Source organism: Megalobrama amblycephala, unplaced genomic scaffold (genome assembly GCF_018812025.1).
Source record: "Megalobrama amblycephala isolate DHTTF-2021 unplaced genomic scaffold, ASM1881202v1 scaffold466, whole genome shotgun sequence".
Classification (NCBI taxonomy): domain Eukaryota; kingdom Metazoa; phylum Chordata; class Actinopteri; order Cypriniformes; family Xenocyprididae; genus Megalobrama; species Megalobrama amblycephala.
Window position 1 is genome coordinate 23,458 of NW_025953394.1, and position 7,778 is coordinate 31,235.

General features: G+C 35.5%; 1 long non-coding RNA gene across 1 annotated transcript; it reads right to left on the reverse strand.

Moving 5' to 3' along the window:
- Nucleotides 1–95: 95 nt before the first annotated feature.
- On the reverse strand, nucleotides 96–2,922 carry LOC125261701. The gene is made up of 3 exons (XR_007183412.1): nucleotides 1,755–2,922; nucleotides 1,374–1,445; nucleotides 96–1,239 (listed from the first exon to the last, which is right to left on the reverse strand). It is a non-coding gene; the product is annotated as an uncharacterized LOC125261701 (long non-coding RNA).
- Nucleotides 2,923–7,778: the final 4,856 nt, after the last annotated feature.

The following is a 7,778-nucleotide window of genomic DNA, read 5'->3' on the forward strand; positions in this document are numbered from 1 at the left end:
TCAGATCAAAGTTTGTATTTGTTGACATTAGTTAATATACTGAACTAACATGAAAATAAACATTTTCTTTAACATTAACAAAGTAATAAAATATATTGTTCATTGTTGCTTCATGTTAGTTAATGGACTAAAGAAGAAGCTATTATGCCCCATTTTACAAGATGTAATGTAATGCTGCCTTCACATGCTCTCAAAATGATTGTAAATACAAGTTTAGGTAAAAAAAAAAGTAACTTGGCATTGGCAACACTGGTCCTCATGTATGCAGCAACTCTACATTTGTCTTCAAGGCTGCACTCAGGGATTTAAGTGTTTTTTGTTTTGTTTTGTTTTTTAATTATTTATTACCTTATATGTCCAAGACTGTAATCAATAAAAAATTACATATTGCTGCAACATTTTACCAAAATCAAGATTGAACAGATTCGGTCAAAATCTCATGTTATAAAAGATGAAGTGCTATGCAGGCTATTTAAGACAATATTGGCTGATCTATTCAAATACCATACATTACCTATTTTGATCTCAAAAAGGTGAGTTGTCACAGAAAGGTGAAGAGTTTGCATCTATGTGCATAAAAAAATGCAGCTTTAAAATTTAAGTTGCAATGAATTTGTTACTTTCTGATTTTTGCTTCAGAGATGATGCACTGCAGAGCAAGATATTGTAGTTAATTTAATGATGTATTCTCACTCAGACAGATGAGCACATGAGGTGCAGTGTTGATAACACTGTAACTGCCTGTGTAAATACAGAGGAATGACATCTTTCCTCTCTGTCAGAAGTGCTCATGGTCTCTTGTAACCTCTTCTTACCTGCTTTACCTGACGTGAAGAACCTCCAACTATCTGCAATTTGAATGCTTTAATCCATAACACAGGAATACTGTAATTTACACTAGTAATTGAATTCCTGAACTGTTAAGATTTGATTTAGTAATTTAACCAGTCTGTTTATTTGAACTTGATAAACCATAATAATGACACAGACTGAAATTATATTTGAGCTAATATTTTCTAAATTATCACAGTGGATTGTCAGAATTGTGTTTCAAAATTCAGTGCATAGTATCACGAATGCATCATATTAATTGAAGTCCTTCCAGTGTGAAGGAGAAGCTGCTGCTCATTTAAGCGTCTCTGATTCCTCTCTCTGACTCCTGGCAGGTCTCAGGACAGTGATAAACCCACGACTGCCCTCCTCTTTCTCCTCTGCAGACACTTCAGAGTCTCCATCAAGCTGGGAGAAAGTAAAAACACAGAACTGTTATTATTCATGTTACTTTTAAAGCTACAGTCAATTTACATTGAAATATTCTACTATGAAAATATAATCTGTGATTAAAAAAAGTGCTCTGCCATTCTGGTTCATACTGAATTGATGGTGTTGTGAACATCAGTGTCACAGCGTCTTCAATCTAAACTGTGTCAGTCTCTGAGGATCCTCTGAAAGAACATGATAATGGCAGGACTGATCCAGAAACACAGGGTCAACATGTAGAAATGAGTGTCCAATCATCCTGAATGAAATTAAACTAAATAAATCTGGGTTACAGTGAGGCACTTACAATCATTGGGATCAATCCATAAATGTTAATATTCATTTCAAAAGTATAGACACTATGTATAAAATTATTTAATATATTGTGACATTACAACATGCAGGATAATCTCACTCTAACATTATTACCCCTGCAAAGTTCTATATATTTTTTTTGATAACCAACATGCTGTTGATTGTTGTGACCAACCTACCTGCCATCACAAACATGTCACTGTCAAGGAGAAACTGAGATGTTGACAGAGTCAGATGGTCTGGCTGTCCTTCAAATAGTTTTGTTACTTCTGTGTTACTGTTTCTGGCTGTTAAACACCTTTAAACTGCCATTGGTCCATGATGAAGATATAATAGATGTGCTTTGGTCCTCCATTTTTTTTGACGTGAAAATCTCTTCTGGTTAATTTCTTCAGTTCAAGGTTAGACATGAGTAAAAACATAAACACAGTGTGAAGGTGCTTTAGTGTTGAAATTGAAGTTATAATTGAAATTCAGATTCCTGAGATTGAAGAACTCTGGCACGCTTATGCTGTTTTTCCAGTGTTGCTGCTTTGAAGCAATAAAGAGCACTATATCAATAAATGAGACTTTACTTGAACAGAGGGTCAAATCTGCAGATCTGGTGCATATCCATATCTCTATGCTCCTTTATCATCTTAGATCTAGATCTAGTTTCCAGAGTACATTTGATGTAAATGATAACATGAAAGAGCAAAAGTATACTTTTTGAAAAGATATGGGCACCTCTAAAATCAAAGAATATTATATAAAATAAAGGAATATATATTACACCAATTACTTTTCTACCTGGGGGTTGTTGTTTTAAAGGAATTAAATAATTAAGTATTAAAAGGATTAAGGGAATAAATGAAAGTAAATTGTAAAATAAGTTCTACTGCAGTTGTGTAGGCCTAATCAATTTAAACTATTTGCAAATACGGTTTTGTTTTAAAATATGCACATGTTCACTCTTACCGATATCTGATCTGTCGCAAACGCAAAACGCTTCTTGTCTCGTCACATTTAGTTATGAGTTACTAATCAAATGTAAATTATATCATATTTTACATTCAAAACAGTGACATTTTTTAAAAAGTTGAGTTGCTTGCATCCCTGGATATTACTGTCGGTCGTTCAGCATTTCTCGTAAAACAATTAAATATTAGTTTAGCTGTCACATGCTCTTTCAGAGACAAAACTAAAGTGTTCTGCTGGAATTCACTCGTCTTCTGTTAGACCCGCCTTCTTTGATTTGATTGGCCATCTCACTAGCGCTGACAGAGTGACACGTGTCATAATCTGAAAACCACGCCCACCAGGGGGGAACAATCCAATAGTGCCCATTGACTTTATATAGCATGAGGCTTCCTCCTCGTCATTTCTGGCTTGTAACAAAAAACAGAACAATGTCTAAAAGCTGCTATGTGACATGGTGTACAGCAAACAAGCTAAAAACCCCAGAACTAAGTTTTTATAAGCTGTCGACCCCAGAAAACTAATGTTTTAGGACACAAAAGTGGATACAGGCAGTGAGACAGAGCGCAATGGGTCATATTACTATAAGAAATGCATTGGAGGGGAACGTAATCGGCGGTTAAAAATATTTAATGTTTTTTTCTTTGTTTGTTTAGCATATCCTGTCACTGATTACGTTCCCCTTCAATGCATTTCTTATAGTAATATGACCCATTGCGCTCTGTCTCACTGCCTGTATCCACTTTTGTGTCCTAAAACATTCGTTTTTTGGGGGTCGACAGCTTATAAAAACTTAGTTCTGGGGTTTTTAGCTTGTTTGCTGTACACCATGTCACATAGCAGCTTTTAGACATTGTTCTGTTTTTTGTTTTAAGCCAGAAATGACAAGGAGGCAGCCTCACGCTATATAAAGTCAATGGAGATGGCTGGATTGTTTCCTGGCGTGGGCATGGCCTAAATGCGCACTGTCTCTATTCGGTTGTTAAGTCTGACGTCACGCGGCAGCGCTTCCGGGTCCTAACGCTCTATCTCATACCACAAGAAAACAACAAATGGTGGTAATATACACACATGATGTGGTGTAATAATACTAAATTATAATCATAACCTTTATCTCCATATCAAAATTCCAGATGGCCAGACAATGATTCATCTTTTATAAATAGTTAAAATATTAATGTATGTGACGCTGTGAGCATGGAGACTGTTCTGTAGACTGTAAGTATTTAAAATGTTCAACTTTTTAAAGTGACTGATGTTTAATATGACTAAATAGCGCTCATAAACGGCCGTCGATGGCATTCTCAAGTGAAATGAGTCGAGGCTTGGACCCGGAAACGGCGTTCCTTACGTCACGACTTAACAAGCGGATTGAAACAGAGCAACCTAAAAACTTCTAAAAGTTTTTGTCCTCCAGATTACAAACAGAGCTGCGCGTAACAAAGTGCAGCAGAGCAACATCAAGAATATTAAATACTGAGGGACATTTTGGCCATTTTTAATTTTTGGGGAGACTTTGAGGAGTCCCTCTAAATGTCTATGGTGGCTATATATCTAACATATACTCTATATTTCATAAATGATATGTATCATATCTTCTACATTTAAAATTTATAATAAACGACTACTATACAGTGTAAAAAAAAAGGCCTAACTTACCTAATGCAGACAAAGCCATCTCTTTTCCGAGTTGTGCCTCTGAAGCATCAGAGTTAAAGCCCATTCTCCTTTAGTTGTGGGTTTATTTAAAAAAATGATGAATAAATATCCATTTAGTTTAGTTAGCCTGCTATTTAGCACAAGCATAAACTATAGGGAACAGAGCGAGAAGTCTCGCGTACCACCGCAATATGATTCGAGTTGGGACTTGGGAGAGAATGGGTTTCTTGTTTTTTAGTATAGTACTTAAAAATTATTTAGCCATAATTTACTCATTATACTCACTAAAATAATAGGATAAGACAAATAAAATGAGAAAATGTGAATTCTATAATTTATTTTTATTTTATTCATAGCTCCCACAACATCATAACTGTCTCTCATCTTTGGGGGGGGGGGGGGGGGGGGGGGGGGCAGTTATACTTTATTGCATTTGGTCGTCACAAAGAAATTAATGATAAGCAAATTTTATTCTGGGGTCCTTAAGGATGGTTCCAAATAGGATGGGGTTTTTGTAAAGTATCAGATAGTAATAACTCGTATAGTAACAGGGTTCCCACTCTTTTTCAGCGATCATTTTCCAGGAATTTTCCAGGACATTTTCAATTTTACAACAATGGGAATAAAAGATGGGATTACACCCTAAAGTAATATATTGCTCTCTAAGTCTTTAAAAGTTTTATTGCCATGACTTAACTATAAAATCAGGTTCAAGTTGCATTGATTTTTCAGTCTTACCGTTGAAGTTTCATGAGCTCCTTGACCTTTTCCCTCACCCATTTTAGGCCCCCATGACTGCACATCGGGCCCTCAGTTGTGTTGAAACTGTGCCAAGACAGGTTTAGAAACAGCATTAAAGAAATGCATATAAGACAACAACATAGATTTTTTACATTTTTTATCTAACATATACTTACATGACTGCTGTGACACAAGGAAGATGTTGTTTTTGATATCTGAATCCTGTTATAGGTACTTTGATTTTCATGGTGGAGACAGATGTGCAGCATTCAAAAGGGTTTTTTTGTACGTTTTGTCCATCTAATGAATAGAGGAGTTTGATTAGATTTCTGTAAGTCAGACACCACACAGATTCATTTACAAGTACAGCATCTTAAATACTCACTCGTCTCCATGATCATCACTGACATAATGACAGCAATGGCAGCGAGACTCTTCATCATCTTCTGGTTGAGCTGCAAAGTAAAAATACCCCAAGTGAGGAAATATTGGGGGGGGGGGGGGGGGGGGGGGGGCAGTTATACTTTATTGCATTTGGTCGTCACAAAGAAATTAATGATAAGCAAATTTTATTCTGGGGTCCTTAAGGATGGTTCCAAATAGGATGGGGTTTTTGTAAAGTATCAGATAGTAATAACTCGTATAGTAACAGGGTTCCCACTCTTTTTCAGCGATCATTTTCCAGGAATTTTCCAGGACATTTTCAATTTTACAACAATGGGAATAAAAGATGGGATTACACCCTAAAGTAATATATTGCTCTCTAAGTCTTTAAAAGTTTTATTGCCATGACTTAACTATAAAATCAGTTTTTAATATGAGCTCTTAATCATACATTATGACTATGGAAGATTGTTTCCGTTAAAAAAAAAAAAAAGGTAATTGCGACTTACTTTTACTTTTTATCTCGCTATTCTGATTTTTTTTCTCACAATTCCAAGTTTATATCTCACATTTCTAAGAAACAAAGTAAGAATTGCAAAATATAAAGTGTCAAATGCCAGAAAAAAATAATAATTGTAAGAAAAAAAAGTCAGAATAGCGTGATATAAACTCGCAATTCTGACTTTTTTTCCTGGCAATTGTGAGCGTATAACACAATTATGCAAACTCGCAATTGTAAAAAAAAAAATTTGACTTGTGAGATAAAAAGTTGCAATTAGGTTAACATTTTTTATTTATTATTCAGAGGTGGAAACAAGATTCCATAGTTTATTGTCTTAACTACTGATACATACTTCTATTTTTTTGGCAGTAAGTTTTGGAAGATCAATTTCTTTGCAAGATGGACTTTTCAGGATAAGAGATGGACTAAAAATAAACTCCAACACCTTACAGCTAGATTCCGGAAGATAAATTCTTCAAACAGTGGTACAAGAGGATGTGGTGCTGGTCCTTCAAGAGTCACTCTCAAACTGTCTGTCTATAAAGCCTATAAAACAAATCTGTCTTCTTGTATTTTACTACAATTCAGTATGTGATTCTTAAATGGGGGGCAATTTTTAGGATTCTTTACCTAACCTAAGTCTCTGAGATCCGGACACCTCGCACTCCTGGAGAATGCAGGTACGTTGAAGTTCTGGAAAATGGTGGCGCTGAAGACTAAAGGGTTTCTGATGGTTTCACACTTAATTCTTCACCTTAATTCTTAATTCTTTTGCAGGTAACGTGTCTTTTCTTATTAACCTGTTTTTGTCTGACCCCGCTGACCCAATGAGCATTTTGCTGTCCAATGGTCATGCCTTAACAGCAATTTCTAGTATTGCATTAGTATTGCATCCTTCTTTTGGGAATTTAATGATTTTTGACTTTTCAGTCTGAGATAAATCTCTTTTTGGCTCATTTTATCTGAAAAAGAAAACAAGCCTTCATAAACTAACTTCATGACTAAATACAAAATTAATAGTAGTTATTAAGATGGATTGGTTTGGAATTGGTAAAATGTGCTTGGGAAAAATATGATCAGGAAATCAACTTGCATAACAATTAAGCAAAAAAATTAGCATTTAAGCAGTTAATAACATACTATAACAATATAATAACTGCTGCAAGTGGCAACACAAGACTAAACATCATCATTGAAAAAATACTACTCTCATGTGTCAAAACGCAGCATTTATGAACATCGCACTTTCTGCAACTAATGGTGATTGATTTAGGTCAGTGATAAACTCTTTGGTCTTGACTAAATTAAAACCCAAGAACTTAAAAAAAAAAAAAAAAATAAAAAATTCCAGGACAACTACAAGATTTTCCAGGACATTTTACATTTTCTCTAATTTTCCATGTGTTTTCCAGGACTGGAAAATTTGTCATCAATTTTCCAGGTTTTCAAGGTTTTCCAGGATGAGTGGGGAACCCTGAGTAATAAAGAGTTTCTACTTATTTGGATCAAGTGTTTTAAAGTGAAGATCATGGTAAAACACTAGTAATTACTCGAGTGTTACCAAATACATCAGAAGGAATTACTGTACAAAACTGTACAAAAACCTCAAAAGTTGGCCAAGACACCTGGGCCAAAGAAAGTAACCTGGGCGGACCAGAGCAAAACTGATCCTAAAAGTATAAATATGTCTGCTGGACCCTGAATAGTTGCCTAAAACAAACAGCAAAAATCAACAGTGAAACCCTTCACCGAGCCACACACTACAAAACCAGTGTTTTACAACACCTGGAGAGAATATGTGAGAAATACTCTACCAACACCTCCAGAACCTGCTGGACCCACGTTCTGGTCAGACCCGGTCCAGATGGTAAAGAACTGTCTGAAGGCAAGTAAAGACAAGTTTGAGAAGCTTCTCCACGCTTCCACACCTCCAGAGGTCTCTAAGGATCATGCTGAGCCA